General features: G+C 46.3%; 1 protein-coding gene across 2 annotated transcripts in view; it reads left to right on the top strand.

Moving 5' to 3' along the window:
* The first annotated feature begins 206 nt into the window (after positions 1 to 206).
* The window catches only part of KIAA0355 (KIAA0355 ortholog), a 99,146-nt gene continuing 80,408 nt past the window's right edge, over positions 207 to 18,944 (top strand). Inside the window, exon 1 of one of the 2 annotated variants that reach the window (XM_030820217.1) lies at positions 207 to 284. The gene's annotated coding sequence lies outside the window, so the exon portion shown is untranslated. The remainder of the gene's footprint in view (positions 285 to 18,944) is intronic. The other variant, XM_030820215.1, reaches the window with a different exon arrangement.

The following is an 18,944-nucleotide window of genomic DNA, read 5'->3' as shown; positions in this document are numbered from 1 at the left end:
CGCCCGGGGGCTAAGCCATGGTGGGGGATCTGGGTGGACCTGCGGCTCTGGCCGCCAGTCCTCAACCTCCGACCCGGCCGTCCCGCTTGGGGGCCCAGGGTCCCAGGAGAGGAGGCTCCGGGGCGCCCCCTCCCCACTAATGCGAGTGGAGAGTCCGCTCTAGGCGCGGGATCCGCAGCCGCCCCGCGTCCGCCCGAGGCGGGGGCGGGGCCGGACCGGAGACGTCACTTCCGGTGTACACAGCCGGTCCAAGGCGGTGCGCTCGGGGCCGGGGCGAGTCGCAGGTGAGGAGCGGGCGCGGCGGGCGCAGGCGGGGGCTGGCGGGCGGGGTCGGGCGGTGGGCGGTGGGCAGTGGGCAGCAGGGCCGCAGGCCGCAGCCAGGGCAGACAGCGAGACGGGCCCGCGGGGCGCCGCTCCGCTCGGGGCTGCGGGCTCCCGCCCCTTGCCCGCCCGCTGTGGAGGACGCCGGGCTTTGCGGGCGCTGGCCGGGCCGACGGAAGCCCGGAGGGGCCTCCTGGCGCGAAACCGGGACCTGGGGGCGCGGCAGAGACTCGGCGGCCGCGGCACCGCAGGCGCGGGTCGGCGCCCGTCAGGCGGGGAAAGGGGACGCTCCCTCGGGTCGCCAGGGCGCGGGAGGTCGCGCTGGCGCCGGGACCCGCTCCCGGAAGCCCGCGGAGGGAGGGCGGCCTGCTGGCGCCGGGGTCCGCTGGAGCTGGCCGGGGAGGCGGCCCTCACGCCACCCCGGAGCTGCCGGGCGGGCTGCGCGCACCTTCCCGGCGGCGCCAGGCTGCCGAGGAACGCGCTTTTCCGGCCCTGCGGAGCCAGCTGGCGCATTGGGCCCGAGGGAGGGTCCGCGGGGACCGGGAGGGCCGGGGCTGAGCGTGGAGGACCCGAGCCCGATGGGCGAGCGCAGAGTCAGGGGTGTGTCTTCCTGCGCCGCGCGGTGGGAGGAAAGAAGCGTGCCTGGTTGGCATGATAAGAATTTTGTTTAGACTTTTTAGAAATTTTCCAGAGACTCAGCTTCGGGGGCCTCCAGTTTGAAAATAGCTTGTTCTGGTCCCTCATCCCCATTATAAAAGCGGTTAATTCTGCTCTCCTGGCAAAACACTCAAGACGACACAAAAAGTCTAAGGTAGAAAATGACAGTCATCTGCCAGTCTACCATTCAGTGACAACCACTGCTAACATTTTGGTGATAATCAATACATACAGATAGGTATTGTTATTTTTATGGACTTTACAGTATGTGATTTAACCACTGATAAGCATTGAGATAATTTCCAATTTGTCACAAGATAAACAGTTCTGCCGGAAGGATTTGTTTGATATGGTCTTTTTTTTTTTTTCTTTAATAAGAGACTGTTGCCCAGGTTGGTCTCAAAACTTCTGGCCTCAAGCGACCCTCGCGCCTTCCCCTCCCAAAGTGTTGGGATTACAAGTGTGAGATACTACACCTGGTCTGATTATTATCTTAGAATAAATTTACAAATGGGGTCAAAGGTAACTTGGTTTTTTTTGAGACAGTCTTGCTCTGTCACCGAGGCTGGAGTGCAGTGGCGGGATCTAGATTTACTGCAACCTTCACCTCCCGGGTTCGAGCGATTCTCCTGCTTTAGTCTCCCGAGTAGCTGAGATTACAGGCGCCCACCACCACGCCCGGCTAATTTTTGTATTTTTAGTAGAGACAGGGTTTCGCCCAGTTGACCAGGTTGGTCTCGAACTCCTGACCTCAGGTGATCCGCCCGGCTCGGCCTTCCAAAGTGCTGGGGTTATAGGCGTGAACCACCTTGTCCGGCCGCAACGTTCAATTTTTAAGAATACATAGTTTTTTTCTCCTTTGACCTATTTGGACAATTTTTCTGTGTCATTGTCATAAAAAAAAATTCCAGCCTGGCGCGATGGCTCATGCCTGTAATCCCAGCACTTTGGGAGGCCGAGGCGGGCGGACACTTGAGGTCAGGAGTTCTAGACCAGCCTGGCCAACGTGGTGAAGCCCGGACTCAACTAAAAAAAATACAAAAGAACACATTAGCTAAGCATGGTGGCGCGCTCCTGTAGTCCCAGCTACTTGGGAGGCTGAGGCAGGAGAATCGCTTGAGCCCCGGAGGCAAAGGTTGCAGTGAGGTCATGCCACTGCGCTCCAGCCTGGGCAACAGAGTGAGACTCCATCTCAAAAAAAAAAAAAAAAAAAAACAAAAATTCATGTTTGCTTCTCATCATTTCATGGTTTTACTTTTTTGCCTTTAGTCTACCTAAAATTCATTCTTGGTTTAAAATATGAAATATTTTGTAAATGGCTAGTCAGTTCCAGATTTATTGAATAATATGTAAGCTTTATCATTTTATCATATTTTAGACCAAAAGTTCTAAGTATTATGTTTGTAAGGGCTACTTACAAAGTTCATATTTAGATTTTGTGTATGCTTAGATGTTTGCAAGTTTCTTTAAAAATCACAGTATTTTCTTTTTACAATATCTTCACAATATTTTGTTTTAAAAAAAATCATTTTCCAACACAAGTCCAGGGAATATTTCATGTTTGAGATTTTTTTTTTCTTTTTAAAGCAAAAAGTTTAGTTTATTGCCGTTTCATTTGCTTTCTTGCTGACAAGATAACAAACTCCATATGAAGAGTTCAGGTTTGTTGTGGCAACTTTTCAGTCTGGCATTTGAGATTCTAATCTTCCTCTATTTTTGCACACAAATACGTAGGTTAGCATTGGAGACCAAGATAGAAAAGTTCTCAGATTCCCTTGGCAAGCTTAGATTTTTCGATCTAAAATTATCTCCGGATTTTTGGAAGACCATGTTTTAAGCATCCTTTTTTTTTTTTTTTTTTAAGCAAATTGCACATGATTCTGTGAAAATTTTAATAAATGTTTATTCTGTTGAAAACCTATAGCCTAATACATCAGGATCCATGTGTCAAGTGGGTCTTCCAAGTCTATAGGAAATAATTGTTTCTGAAAGCTAGCAGACTGGGATATCACATGGGTTGGGTGTCCACTCTCTTTTTTTTTTTTTTTTTTTTGAGTCGGAGTCTCCTTCTGTCCCCGAGGCTGGAGTGTGGTGGCACAATCTTGGCTCACTGCAATCTCCACCTCCCAGGTTCAAGCAGTTCTCCTGCCTCAGCCTCCCTAGGAGCTGGGATCACAGGTGTGAGCCACCACACCTGGCTAATCACTCTCTCTTTTTTCCTCCTGTAACTTTGTCCTCGGTGAAAAATGATGATCTTCCTAGGTAGGCAAAAAAATGTTGGTTTAGATAAGGAATTGATTTGTTTTGGAGTTATCGAAAAGCAGGTTGCCGTTTTCTCTGAAGTGTAAGTTCACAGAGAGCCTGAATGTTGTGTTTGGATTAAGGAAAAACAGCAACAGGTTGTGCTTGTGCTTCAGATGTCTTTAACTCTACTGAAACTGCCCTCTTGAGGGTCCCCTAATTGATGCATGCAGTGGCTATTGCTTAATTATTTTCCTTGACTTTGATCTCAGGTATTTGGCATGGTGAGCTATTCTTTCTTGCTCTCGTGAATCTCCCATTGATTGGCCTTCTTTTTTCTTTTTTTTCTTTCTTTTTTTTTTTTTTTTTTTTTTGAGACAGAGTCTTTCTCTGTTGCCCAGGCTGGAGTGCAGTGGCTCGATCTCAGCTCACTGCAACCTCTGGCTCCAGGGTTCAAACGAGTCTCCTGCCTCAGCCTCCCGAGTAGCTGGGATTACAGGTCTGTGCCACCACCCCCAGCTAGTTTTTGTATTTTTAATAGAGATGGGGTTTCACCATGTTGTCCAGGCTGGTCTTGAACTCCTGACCTCAAGTGATCCACCCATCTCGGCCTCCCAAACTGCTGGGATTACAGGCGTGAGACACCACGCCCGGCCTTGATTGGCCTTCTTGACTTGGAACTAGTGTGGTCATTTCTTGAAATCTGTGACTGCACTTTCCCATTTGTCTTTACTGCTTCTCTTCATATATCTACCTTGGGGCATTTTCTGAAGCCTAGCTTTGTACCTCTTACCCCCCCTCCAAAACATGTTCCTTCCCACTTACCCAGTATATGAGTCCTGGGTAGAGAACCACCTCATTTCTTTACCTCTGCCACCACTTAGTGACCCCCGACTCAGAGTTTTCTGCAAGTCAATTCTTTTTCTCCTGCTCAGTAACTCCTGGACATGTTCCTGAGGCCATACTTTCTCCAGGTGAAGAAAATATCACTTCTGGCCGGGCGCAGTGGCTCACGCCTGTAATTCCAGCACTTTGGGAGGCCGAGGTGGGTGTATCACGAGGTCAGGAGACCGAGACCATCTTGGCTAACACGGTGAAACCCCATCTCTACTAAAAAAAATAAAAAATTAGCCGGACATGGCGATGGGCGCCTGTAGTCCCAGCTACTCAGAAGGCTGAGGTAGGAGAATGGTGTGAACCTGGGAGGCGGAGCTTGCAGTGAGCAGAGATCTTGCCATTGCACTCCAGCCTGGGCGACAGAGTGAGACTCTGTCTCAAAAAAAAAAAAAAAAAAAAAGAAAAGAAAATAAATATCACTTCTTTGCGAGGATAAGTGAGAGGATTACTTGCTCTCAGGAGTTGGAGACCAGCCTGGGCAACATGGTGAGACCTCTGTCTCTTAAAAAAATGAATTTTAGGTCGGGCACAGGGGCTCATGCCTGTGATCCCAGAACTTTGGGAGGCCAAGGTGGGAGGGTTGCTTGAGATCAGCCTAGGCAACATAGTGAGACTCCAAAATTTTCTAGGTGTGGTGGTCCGTGCCTGTAATTCCAGCTACTTGGGAGGCTGAGGCCGGAGGATTGCTTGAGTCTAGGAGGTTAAGGATTCGGTGAACTGTGATTGCCACTGCACTCCAGCCCAAGCAACAGAGCGAGACCCTGTCTCAAAATAAATAAGTAAATAAATAAATAAATAAATATCACTTATCAAGGTGTCCTGTCCTTTCTGATTCTTAAGGTTCTTACCAGCTGGTGAATCACGTCTTCCTTCTTGATATGGATTGTATTTGCCATTTGCTTTCTATCCCTACACCTTGATTTAGATTTTGTACCTTTTCTTAAGGGATTTCAGGCTTAATGTGGTCCTACTCTGGATGTGAAAGAGGAGACCCAGTGAATTTAGTCAAGAATTGAGTTAGCTCACATTTATGGAGTACCTACAGTATGGCCCAGTTACTTTACCAGAAGATCAGAATACAGAGCTGGACAGCACATCCTGGGAAGAATGCCAAATAAGCAATTGTCATAAAGTATTATAAGTGCCTAGAAAGGGAGACACCAAGTAACCTCTCCCAGGTTTCAGAGATCTTGCGTGTCTTGTTCACTGCTTTGATCTCCAGGGCCTAGAACACAGTGCGTGGAAATGATGAAGTATTTGTTGAAGGAATGAATGATCATCTGAGAATGAAATCAGAATAAATGTTATACACATTAGCTATAGAAAAGATGTAAGTCAAAAGTTATTTTGTAAATGTAGTTTGAAGAATCTCAGGGAAAACTTTAAATTCAACCAAACTGACCCAGCTATAACCCCAGGAAGGCATGCATGGAATGTGTTTGTAGCCAGAAAGCTTAAACTTAATTTTGTATCCTCAGAAGAAATACTTGTGTTTCTGGGAGAGGATTGGGACGGTGTCTGGAAATTGGGGTGGCGGGTCCAAGAGAAGAATTAGGTGGTGTGTGTATAGCACTGTCTGGGTTCCTGACCAGAGGAGCAGTGTGCAGCGTTCCCTCCACAAAGCCATCTTCACTAACGCACAGATGGGCGTGTCCCTGTTGTTGCCTCTGGCTGCAAGGGTCTCTCCCTTGCTTAGCGTCTGTTCTCCCAGTACCATCTGAGTAGAAGATAGCTGCACGTGGAGATTTTTGGTAAGGAGAGAATGTGAGTGGTTGAGAGCTCTGCATCTAAGCTGCTTGGATCAGATCCTGGTCTTGGGATGCTGGCTAATCTTTCAGTTTTCTGATTTGTAGAATGGGGATAATAGTAGCACCTTTCTCTTAGTGTTGCAGTGAGGGCTCTGAGTGTGCTACCCGGCACCTGTGCTAAGTATTCAATGAGAGTATTAGCTCTCGTTGGTATTCATAAAGTAGTTAACTGGCCTCTGGTTCATACATCAGTTTTCTTTGAACTTAGATAGCCTAAATAATCAGTCCCCATGGAACTGCCTGTTTCTGGGTGCATTGAATAAGCTGATAAACAGACATTGGGAAGTAATGACAGATAAGCTCTTCCTAAACTGCTCATCCAGGGAATCCAGCCTGCAGTTCTCAGGGGAGACTTCTGGAGAAGGCTGTTCTTGAGCTGAGTACTGTGGGAAAAAGTAAGTCCAGTGCCACAGCAAGAGGGGAGGACTCTTGGGCAGGGGCATGACATGTCCAAAGGTGTGGAGGTGAGAGCAAGCATGAGGTATTTGAACTGCTGGAGATTGAGGGTAGAGTCTGGACAGATATGAATAAGGAGTAGAGGGAAATGACATTGGAAAGTGGGAGCAGTCCTTGGAATAACTAATAACAATATCTAACCGGGCACTAACAGCACTTCAGGTCCTGTGCTGAGTCCTTCGACTCACTGCGCTAACCAGGTTTGATGCTGAGAGCTTTGTCTATATTGCATTGTTTAATCCTCACAACAACCCTTTGAAATAGGTACTTACCGGTGGTACGTGTGGTATTGTCACATGTCACCTGGTAGGTCTCCTTGCCTTTTTTTTTTTTTTTTGAGATGGAATCTTGCTCTGTCACCCTGGCTGGAATGCAGTGGCAGGATCTCGGCTCACTGCAACCTCTGCCTCCCCGGGTTCAAGCGATTCTTCTGCCTCAGCCTCCCGAGTAGCTAGGATTACAGGTGAGTGCCACCATGCCTGGCTAATTTTTGTATTTTTAATAGAGACGGGGTTTCACCATATTGGCCAGGCTGGTCTTGAACTCCTTACCTTGTGATCCGCCCACCTTGGCCTCCCAGAGTGCTGGGATTACAGGTGTGAGCCACCACGCCCAGCTGCTGCTTTTTTTTTTTTTTTTTTTTTTGAGTCGGAGTCTCCCTCTCACCCAGGCTGGAGTGCAGTGGTGCGATCTCAGCTCATTGCAACCTCCACCTCCTGGGTTGAAGCAATTCTCCTGCCTCGGACTCCCAAGTAGCTGGGATTACAGGCATGCGTCACCACGCCCAGCTAATTTTTGTATGTTTAGTAGAGATGGGGTTTCACCATATTGGCTAGGCTGGTCTTGAACTCCTGACCTCAGGTGATCCGCCTGCCTTGGCCTCCCAAGGTGCTGGGATTATAGGCATGAGCCACCTCTCCTGGCCTCTGCTTCTTGATTCAGCCTGCACACGGCTGACAAGATAACTCCCAGTTATGTTTAAAAGCTTTTTGTGATCCTGTTTCCTGATGAATTCCAAGCACACTAAGATCCTCTGACTTCATGAAAAACCACGAAGTTAAAATGTAAAAGTATTTATATCTTAGAATTTAATAAAAACAGGACAGGTGCAGATGTGGATCAAGCTCAGAGAAATCAGTGGAAAAAGCAAGGTGCAGAACAGTGTATATTTGCCCATTTGTGTTTTTCTAATTTTAAAAAATTTATCCACTTTTGAAGTAATATGAGCTCGTTTGTTTAAAAATACATATATAGGCCAGGCATGGCGGCTCATGCCCGTAATCCCAGCACTTTGAGAGGCTGAGGCGGGCGGATCACCTGAGGTCCAGAGTTTGAGACCAGCCTGACAACATGGTGAAACCCCACCTCTACTAAAAATACAAAAATTAACTGGGCGTGGTGGTGGGTGCCTGTGTAATCCCAGCTGTCCAGGAGGCTGTGGCAGGAGAATTGCTTGAACCTGGGAGGTGGAGGTTGCAATGAGCCAAGATTGTGCCACTGCACTCCAGCCTGGGTGACAGAGCAAGATTCCATCTCAAAAAATAATAAATGTCTCCCTCTCTCGATAGGTAGATAGATAGATAGATAGACATGAAATAGGTTTATAAGTACAGAAATAATTTCTGGAATGATAGAAAAGAAACAGTGGTTGTTTTTGGGATGAGACCCCAGGAAACCAGGCTGTTAGGCTGAGTTAGCTTTTTCTTTGCATACCATTTTGTATGGTGTGATTTTTTTCCCCTGTGTATATGTATTTTCTTTTCTTTTCTTTTTTTTGAGACAGAGTCTTGCTCTGTTGCCTAGGCTGGAGTGCAGTGGTGCAATCTTGGCTCACTGCAACCTCTGCCTCCTGAGTTCAAGCGATTCTCCTGCCTCAGCCTCCTGAGTAGCTGGGATTACAGGCGCCCACCACTACGCCTGGCTAATTTTTATATTTTTAGTAGAGACAGTTTCACCATGTTGGCCAGGTTGGTCTCGAACTCCTGACCTCAAGTGATCCCTCCACCTTGGCCTCCCAAAGTGCTGGGATTACAGGCGCAAGTCACCGCACCCGGCCTATGTTTTCATTGTAACAATAACTTTTAAAATAAATGTCTATGATGTACATGGCTGTTGTGTAGAGTGAATGTAGCATAGAGGTTAAGAGTGAGGACTGTGCAAGACGGCTTGGGTTCAAGGCCTGCCCCTGCCTTGACCTCAGTTTACCTCCTCTGAAAATGAGGAGGTAGTAATACCTGCCTCCTGGGGTTGTAGTGAGGCATTACTGAGTTAATATTTGTAAAGTCCTTGGAACAGTTCCCAGGAGGTATGTGTTTGTCATTGTCTCTGTTGCTCTGTCCCTGTGCTGTGCATGACCGTAAGTGTAAAGATGTGTTCAGCCTCTGTCTCTGATGCTCCCAGTTCATTTGGAAAGGGAGAGCATGCAGCGAATGACAGAGACAGCAGAGGCTGCAGGAGTCAGAATGGCTCCTTGGGAACTGAGGTGGCCCAAGATGGTTTCATCAAAATGGTGGATGTTAAATATGTGTAATTTCTAGAGGGAAAATAACACAAAGGGACTTTTTCCAAGGTTGTGTGTCCCAGCCAGCCTGAGGCAGGCAGAGGAGTCAGAAACAGGACAAGAGCTTTGAGGAGGCCTGAAATTGGGACATGTCATCACATGACATGTCTTTTTTTTTTTTTTTTTTTTTTTTCCTGGGGGACGGAGTCTCACTCTGTTGCCCAGGCTGGAGTGCAGTGGCACAATCTCAGCTCACTGCAAGCTCTGCCTCCTGGGTTCACGCCGTTCTCCTGCCTCAGCCTCCCGAGTAGCTGGGACTACAGGTGCTCGCCACCGGCTAATTTTTTGTATTTTTAGTAGAGACGGGGTTTCACTGTGTTAACCAGGATGGTCTTGATCTCCTGACCTTGTGATCCACCTGCCTTGGCCTCCCAAAGTGCTGGGATTACAGGTGTGAGCCACCACGCCCAGTCGGCATGTCATTGTTATATGGCAGAGTTTTTCTTGGCGTATATGAGACAATGATATGATTTGTAAATGATGTCATCTTTGACTCAGTGAAGTGTGGTTGCTCTGCCTTGATGTTTGGAATGGCTGTGAGGTGTTCCTGTGTGATGTATTTAACAATCCTCGTAATGCAGGGCACGTGGGTTATTGCTCATAGCCAGTGTTGCCAGTGAGTGTTCTTGTCGCAGGCCTCTACATTAACCGTGAGTCTGTTCTAGGATTCGTGCCTAGATAGAGTGTGGCTTTTCTTTCTTTTTTTGTTTAAGTCAGTTTAATTATGTTCCTGGTGTCTGCGCCACTGTCAGTTAAGTGTGTTTTCAAATTGACAGTTGCAAAGAATCATAATGGGAAGATTTTTGAAAGTAGAATTAGAGCAAGGTATTACCTGAAAAAAAAATATGATTTTCTTACTAAAAATGATTTTGGGATTAAGTACTAGTGAGATGCTAATTATGGCTAGAAAACCTGGAAATACTTGCGTCTTCCCTCACCCCACCCCCAGGTCCCCGAGGTGGATGTATGTGCATGGGAACAGAGGCTGGGGAAAGCTGGCTTGGCTCCCAGACTTGGGTGCCGCAGGCTCTGGTGACCTAGGCAAGAAGAGGCGGAAGTGGTTCCTTTCACCAGCCACAAGGACCTGTGCTGCTCCTGGGTGTCAAGGAGGGAGAAAATGCGCTATATCCTTGTGCTTGAGTCACTTTCTAATGTACTTTGTAATTCGAGGTGATGCCCCTGCTCAACTGTGTCCCTTCTGTTCTTGCCTCTGGCTTGGGGTTGAAAGAGGAGGGAGTGGTGGGCAGGGAAATGGGAGGAGCCATGACCTCTTTCCCCTCCAGCGCATAGGGCATTACTTCTTTTAGTTTGTTGCCTGGACTTGGGAGTTGGGCCCAGAGCTGCAGGAAGGTAAGTTTTATTTCTGAAAGTTGTTTTAACTTACAGATTTTGGGGGTTCGAGGGAGTTTGTTTTTGACTAGTAGAAGACCAGAATTAAGAATTGCAGTGGAAGATGAAATGCTACCCTCTTACTAATCCACGGCCTCTTTCAGAGCAGTAGCTTTCATTTACAGAGACTGAGGGTATGGCAGAGGCTGTGCTTTATGGATTTAATCCTCAGCAGTACTGAGGCACAAGAGTTAGGTGACTTGCTCAAAGTTAGTAAGTGCCATTTATTCAGCTGATGTTTACTAAGAGCAGGAATTCACATCTAGATCTGTCTGATTCCCATACCCATACCAGTAACTACTGCATTTTGGAAGTGCGTGGTTTCCATGAAGTTTCTTTGTACTGGAGCATCTACCTGAAAGGCAAGGACCTGAGCATTTTCTCCTTTTCCCTTATTAACGGTAAGCTCCTTGAGAGCAAGCATTATGTCTGTCTCTTCACCACTGCAGTGCTATGCACTTAGGAGAACCTTGGTGAACGTTTGAGTATGTGAAGGCTCATGGCGCAGATAAGTGGCAGAGCCAGAAGCCAGCCTGGAGGTGAACCACTGCGGGCCTGCTCTCTGGGGCTGTCTTCCCTGCCTAGCGAGTGGATGGTGAGGAATCACCTAGAATTTTCTCATTTCTTAATGTTTGACCTGCTGAAATATTTCTAGGGAAGAATGGGCTTCCTGGCTGTGACTCTGATTTTCTGTTGTGTTTTTTTTTTTTTTTTTGAGGCTGAGGAGTCTCGCTCTGTCACCCAGGCTGGAGTGCAGTGGCGCGATCTCGACTCACTGCAACCTCTGCCTCCGGGGTTCAAGCGATTCTCCTGGCTCAGCCTCCTGAGTAGCTGGGACTGTAGGCGTGCGCCACCACGCCCAGCTAATGTTTGCATTTTTAGTAGAGATGGGGTTTCACCGTATTGGCCAGGATGGTCTCGATCTCTTCACCTCAGCCTTCCAAAGTGCTGGAATTACAGGTGTGAGCCATTGCACCAGGTGACTTTCTGGTCTTTTTGAGGGATGGGAAGGTTTGCTGGGTTTGCAAAATTGGAGTCAGTGTTCTCAGCTTGGAAGAGATGTTATAATTTATTGATAGAATTTTTTATGGATGCCTTAAATTCTCAGAAATGATCTTGAATCTTAAATTTATCTAAAATTTATATAATCCCTCTCCATAGTGAGAAAAAAAATTTCTAAATTATAGTTTGATTTACCTATTTATATATAAGCTTCTGGATACTTGTTTTATTTTCCCCATTTGAAGTTAATTTTGGATAGGTTCCATAGTGCAAAGTTGTTAAGAGTGGCAGTATAGAATTTTTGTTTTCTTGGGCCAGACGTGGTAGTTTAAGGTTGTAATCCCAGCACTTTGAAGGGCCGAGGTGGGAGGATCGCTTGAGGCCAGGAGTGCGAGACCAACCTGAACATCACAGCGAAACCCCGTCTCTGCAAAAAAATTAAAAAATTACCCGGGCATGGTGGTGTGTGCCTATAGTTCCAGCTACTTGGGAGGCTGAGGTGGGAAGTTGCCTGAGCCCGGGAGATCAAGGCTGCAGTGAGCCGCGATCACACAACTGCAGTACTCTAGCCTTGGCAACAGAGCAAGAGACTGTAGGGTCTCACGGCAGCCTCAGTCTCCCTGGCTGAAACCATCCTCCTACCTCAGCCTCCAAAGTAGCTGGGACTACAGATCTATGCCAGCACACTGGGCTGATTTTTTTTGGTTTACTTTTTAGTAGAGTCGAAGTCTTGCTGTGTTGCCCAGGCTGGTCTTGAGCTCCTGAGCTCAATCAGTCCTCCTACCTTGGCCTCCCAAAGTGCCAGGATTACAGGTATGAGCCGCCGCGCCCAGCCAAGACCCTGTCTTTAAAAAAATAAGTAAAAACAAAAACAAAAAATAGAATTTTAAGTCTTCTTGAATAACTTTCTAATGGACACAATTTTCAGTAATCCAACCTTTTTTTTTTTTTTTTTTTTTTACAAGTTTTGAAAACTTTTTTTGGATACCTGGGCTTTTGCACATTGTACCACACTGTAACAAAAATAAACCGCAAGTTTCTAACTGGTGTAGATTATTGATTTTTTTTTAACAAATTAGGTTTGAATAAATTATATAATTGGTTTGTGATTTTTTTTTTTTTTTTTTTGACGGAGTCTGCTCTGTCGCCCAGGCTGGAGTGCAGTGGGGTGATCTTGGCTCACGGCAACCCCTGCCTCCCAGGTTCAAGCAGTTCTTCTGCCTCAGCCTCCTGAGTATCTGGGATTACAGGCGCCTGCCACCATGCCTGGCTAATTTTTGTATTTTTAGTAGAGACGGGGTTTCACCATGTTGGCCAGGATGGTCTCGAACTCCTGATTTCGTGATCCACCCGCCTTGGCCTCTCAAAGTGCTGGGATTAGAGGCGTGAGCCACTGCACCCGGTGCTTTGTGATTAAAAAAAAAAAAAAAAAATCTACTTAGAAATAAATTGTTTGCACTCCCTGATTTACACTTGAATTTCTACCAGCAACACAATTTGTTGTCACAAATGTTTTCATAGTACTTGGGCACATTTGATGCAGAAATTTTTAATGGTCCAATACTATTTTAGTTGATAGATGAAACCTTCATTTTACCTGAGCAAACTTTTTGGGAAGTTTAGGAGCCAGCTTTGTTCATCCTTTGGTGATAGGTGGTGGTTTGTATGTGTTTGTAGACAAAACTTTTCTTGGCAGGGATTTGCCCCCTTTTTTGTTTCTTCTTCCTTTGAAGATCTCTGTTTAACAAAGATTTTTTTTTGGCTCACAGTGTTCCTCTAATAGAATTCCTTCAAGAATTCTAATACTAGTTTTGTTTTGTTTTGTTTTGTTTTGATGGCAGCAGGTTTTGAGAGTGAGCTTTTGACTTCATAAGACTAAAACAACAGTCTTAGAGTACAGTTAAGTCCATTTGTTACCAGAAAATCAGACAGACAGCTAGGTCTATCCTCATCAGGACCAAGTAATACTGGATTTTTTTTTTCATTAAATGTTCACTATTTTTCTTTGTATGAAATTGAGGCCAGGCATAGTGACTCACACTTGTAATCCCAGCACTTTGGGAGGTCGAGGTGGAAGGATTGCATGAGTCCAGGAGTTTGAGACTGACCTGGGCAACACAGTGAGACTCCGTCTCTTAAAAAAACAAAAAAGAAAGAAAGAAAAAAGAAATCGAATGTGTGGTGATTACTACCCGTTTCATTTACTTTTTTACTTATTAACGTAGTGACCGTTTAAAAAAAGTTACACGTTGATCTTCCTATTCCTCCCCCACCAAAAATAAAAGCAAAAACAACAAACCACCCCTCAATTGAAACAAAATTAAGCCTGTTCTTTACCTATATGACTACTTAGCACATTTGACCAATTTTTTTAAAACCTGTTATTTTGAGAGTAAATTTTGGCTCTGTTGACCTTGCGGTTAGAAAAGTTGTTCTTCTGCTTAAATGAAATGATCAGTTGTTTGTAGATTACCAAATATAAAAGCTCTTCAGAACCGCTAATGATAAGTTGCTTTGGCTTCATAGAGGAACGCCATGGTTTGTGGTGGTAAATTGTTACAGAGCAAATGTCAGTACCAGAGGCGGTCATGGATCACCACGTGGAAGCAGGTTGTTCCCACGTGAGACTGGTAGCGAGCAGGTGCTGCATCTGTCTCCTTTCCCACTGCATCCTGGGTGCCTGGAGCCTCCCAGGGTTGTCCTGTGTTGGGGGTGGGGATGGTTGTAGAAGCCTCTTTATTTTACTTGTGATAGATTCTGGCACTGATTAGAATGTTTATTCAGTAGTTTTTTCCTATCTGCCTGAGTTTTCATAGCTCAATATAGGATAACATGGTCTTCGGATTTTGTCAACCCATCAATTATATAGTCGCTCTTTTGTTTTGTTTTTAAAATTTATTTTTCTTTCTTTTCTTTTCTTTTCTTTTCTTTTCTTTTCTTTCGAGAGAGGCCCTCGCTGTGTTATGCAGGCTGGAGTGCAGTGGCATGATCATAGCTCACTGCAACCTTGAACACCTGGGCCCAAATGATCCTCCTGCCTCGGCCCTCTGAAGTGTTAGGATTACAGTGTGAGCCACCACACCTGACCTTTGTTTTGTTTTGGTAGCTACCTCTTGACTAGAAAAGTAGTTTAATCTTGGCCTCCTTAAAACTTTTTCATTGGTATTTTTTATTCTGCTAGAACAGTTCAGTTTTTGCATGTGTTCAAGTGAACATGCTTTAGTATTAATTCCATGGAAGCCATTTCTGTAGAATAGGCTAGTGTCCAGTTTTGTCCAGTTTTCCTTTTGGAGCAGTGTCTCAGGCACAGAAATAGTCTGGGCTTGGTGGACCCCACCCCAAAGTGTCACTTCCTTTCCTCTGGCCTTGCTCTCCGTGCCCGCCTTTCTCTTGTGATGTTTTAATGATACCCTCCCTGCTCAGTGATTTGTGTTCAGGAAGCTAGGCAGTGATTACTTTTGTTTCTGCTTTGTGAACTTCCTCCCCCACTTCCTATTTTTACTGCAGTTGCACAGGAAATGAGGTGGCTCCTGGCTGGCTGCTGCTAAGCAGTGATTTTAGGTGGCAGAGGACAAGGCCTTAGGGCCTGAGCCATTTAAGGCATTTTCCACCTTAGTCTTTTCACTACCTTCTTCCTCTAGGAGTCATAGGAACATGATTTTGTGATTGGGTTGAGGTGACATCATGTCCTCAGCCTTGTGGGTGGAGACAGGGGTTGCTGTTTAGTTGGAGGACAGCACTTTTGTGAAGGAGGTGGGGGCTTTTTTCAGCAGTAACAATGTGGGTGGGATGTCATGGCCCTGTGGCCTCTGCAGCTTGAGGGAAGGTTAAGTTGAAGGGACAGGCCCTGTTGCAGGTAAGGATAGGAAGGTGGATTGTGGTTACTCTCTAGAGGGCCTTGACAGGCAGCTTGAAGTGAGCTGAGGAGCCCAGTCGGCTCTCTCAGATCTTTGAGGAGGGCCTCAGCCTCTATGGCACCCTCCTTCCTCTGAACCCATGGCATTTGTTTTCTAAACGACTTATTTAGCATTTATCAGTCTCTTTTTTGATGATGGCTTTTCTTAGCTTATGGACCAGTTATAGCTTAATTTATGGAGAAAGTTTGTGTCATCTCCCCAGAAAGAAGTAACTTGTTATACATTAGTTAACTTGAATATGGAAGGTGCTCAAAGCATTAGATTATCGGGGATTCTTAAGAGCTGCACTGTTGACATTTTGGGGTGGATAATTCTTTGTAGGGGCTGTCTTGTGCATTATGGGATGTTCAGCAGCACTTCTGGCCTCTACCCACTGGATGCTACCCACTACCACTTGCCCAGTATGACAACCAAAACATCTCTAGACATTGCCAGATGTTGGTAGGGCAGAGAAGGACACAAAATTATACTTTTCCCCACTTGTTGAGAACCACTGTGTTAAAGAATTGAATTACTAATTACTAATTTATAAAATGGAATAAAATAGAATGTTTGATTCCTTGGGATTGAAGCCATTTGTTAGTTTCTATTTTCATATCTGACATTCTCATAATTCTTAGTTTGCTACTTAGAGTATGCTGTACTCTATCAGCTTCAGCTAGTGTTCAGGTATACCTTCTGTGCACTTTTTTTTTTTTTTTTTTTGAGATAGAGTCTCACTCTGTTACCCAGGCTAGAGTGCTGTGGCGTGATCTTGGCTCACTGCAACCTCTGTCTCCCAGGTTCAGGCGATTCTCCTGCCTCAGCCTCCCTAGTAGCTGGGACTACAGGTGTGTGCCACCACACCCAGCTAACTTTTTGTATTTTTAGTAGAGACAGGGTTTCACCATGTTGGCCAGGCTGGTCTCGATCTCCTGACCTCATCATCCACCCGCCTCGGCCTTCCAGAGTGCTGGGATTACAGGTGTGAGCCACCGCGCCCAGCCCCTTCTGTGCACTTTCATTGAAAGATCTAGGAGCTGGGCACAGTGGCTTGTGTCTGTAGTACCAGCATTTTGGGAGCCGAGGCAGAAGGATCGCTTGAGTCCAGGAGTTTGAGACCAGCCTGGGCAATGTAGGGAGACCCCATCTCTACAAAAAATCAAAAAATAAAAATCAGCTGAGCTACTTAGGAGGCTGAGGTGGGAGGTTCACTTGAGGGAGGTCAAGGCTGCAGTGAGCTATGATCCTGCCACTGTACTCTAGCCTGGGGCATGGAGCAAGTCTCAAAAACAAAAACAAAAACAAAAAAACTAGGGCCTGAGCCTTTGGCAGGCTGGCTTTTTGTTCTCATAGAAGGCATTCTGTCAGCTTCTGTGCCTTGATATTGCTTGCTCTGGAAGTCAATTTCCTTGGAAGCTGAGTAGTGCAAGGGTAAAAGAGGGAATGAGAAACATTTAGGATGTAATAATAATAGGTAACATTTATGGAGCAGTTGCTATAGAAGAGGCACTGTGGTGAATGGGATTGGCAGGATTGAAAGGACAGGCTAGACAACAGGACAGGGACCATCTGGAATAACACCTTAAGTTTAGGTTAAAAGTTGATTGTGCCTTTGACCAAGCAAGGCAGTAAATATAGCAGGAGGAGTGGGAAATGGAAAGGTGACAGGGTAAAACTTTTTTTTTTTTTTTTTTTTTTTTTGAGACGGAGTCTTTCTCTGTCCCCCAGGCTGGAGTGCAGTGGCGCGATCTCGGCTCACTGCAAGCTCCGCCTTCCGGGTTCACGCCATTCTCCTGCCTCAGCCTCCCAAGTAGCTGGGACTACAGGCGCCCGCCAACACGCCCGGCTAATTTTTTGTATTTTTAGTAGAGACGGGGTTTCACCGTGTTAGCCAGGATGGTCTCGATCTCCTGACCTTGTGATCCGCCCGCCTCGACCTCCCAAAGTGCTGGGATTATAGGCTTGAGCCACCGCGCCCGGCCAGGGTAAAACTTTTTTTGAAACATAGTCTTGCTCTGTTCCCCAGGCTGGAGTGCAGTGATGCAGTCTTGGCTCACTGCAACCTCTGCCTCCTGGGTTCAAGTGATTCCCAAGTAGCTGGGATTACAGGCACCCACGACCATGCCTGGCTAATTTTTGTATTTTTGGTAGAGACAGGGTTTTGCCATGTTGGTCAGGCTGGTCTGAAACTCCTGACCTCAGGTAATCCACCCACCTCGGCCTCCCAAAGTGCTGGGATTACAGGCGTGAGCTGCTGTGCCTGGCTGTGAAAGGGTAAAACTTGAAGACCCTGCGGAGATGTCTCCTGGGTCTGGTCCTTGGAGAGGGAGGTCTTGAGTGGAGAGTTGAATTTGGGAATCATCAGCAGTGATATGGAGTGTGATCTCCTAGAGAGAGTCACTTTTCATGGCTCCAACTCAGCTTCTCGTCAGTTCCAAGAAGCTGACAGCCTTAACCATCTCCTAAGAGTGGTAAACAGAGTGCCATGGTCTGGATATTTGACAGAGGTGGGATGGTGCAAGAATGGAGAGCTCAACCTCTGGCAGCAGATTGCCACGTCCCAGACCTAGCTGTGTGGTGACCATTACCTTAGCCGTGTGGTGAGAACATGAAGAACTCACTTCATCTTGTGAGATGCCTCACCTACCTTATGGGGTCATTGTGATAACCTTGTAATTTGATAATACAGCCAGGTGTGATGGCTTACGCCTGGAATCCCAGCACTTTAGGAGGCCGAGGAGGTTGGATCACTTGAGGTCAGGAGTTTGAGACCAGTCTGGCTAACATGGTGAAAACTGTCTCGACTAAAAATACAAAAATTAGACAGGTGTGGTGACGCACTCCTGTACTCCCAGCTGCTTGGGAGTCTGAGGCTGGTCAATCGCTTGAACCCAGGAGGTGGAGATTGCAGTGAGCCGAGATTGTGCCACTGTACTCCAGCCTGGGCAACAGAGCAAGACCCTGTCTCGAAAAAAATAAATAAATAAATTTGATAACATGTAAAGTGCATAGCACAGTGCCTGGCTCTTACCTACAGTTAATGTCAGCTGTTTCAAGATATTTGATATCTAAAGCTCCAAGTATAATGCTTGGCACATCATAGACACTTAGTGACTGGTGCATTTCTTTGGGGAATACTTGTGTGGACGTGGCATGTCTTCACCAGCTTATTTATTTATTTTAAGCAGAACCTTATTTCTAGCATCTAACTACTGCCTCCGTGGTTGGCAAGGGTGACTTCATGAATGTTGTAAAGAAATACCATTAAATAAATACTGAGGATGAACTAATAATTCAACAAATATTTGTTAAATGTTTACATCGTGCTTAGCACCCTTGGTTGTTTTGAATGAGCTCAGGGGTCCTGGGGGTTGAAGGTCGCAGGGAAACACAGAACAAACCGGCAGCTGTGATCTAGCATGTTACGGTACAGTAGAGTTAATGTTAAGATGGGGCTAAAAACAGGGTGTTACGGCAGCAGAGGAACCCCTCGCTCAGTCTGTCAAAGTGGTTTCTCAGAAGAAGTGATGCCTAAGTTAGACATCCAAGAGGAATGAGAGTGAGCCAAGAGAGCTTTCTAGACAGTGGAAATGAAATGTGTGGCCAGGTGGCGAGAGGGAAGATGGCACATGTAGGAAGTGGGTGGTGTTGGGGCGGTGTAAGAAAATTGGGAAGGGTAGTGGAAAGCCATAGTGGATTTTAAGCGCAGAGTGG

The sequence above is a fragment of the Nomascus leucogenys genome, chromosome 10 (genome assembly GCF_006542625.1).
Source record: "Nomascus leucogenys isolate Asia chromosome 10, Asia_NLE_v1, whole genome shotgun sequence".
Taxonomy (NCBI): Eukaryota; Metazoa; Chordata; class Mammalia; order Primates; family Hylobatidae; genus Nomascus; species Nomascus leucogenys.
Note: the sequence above shows the minus strand (reverse complement) of the source record. Positions and strands in the feature narration are given on the sequence as shown.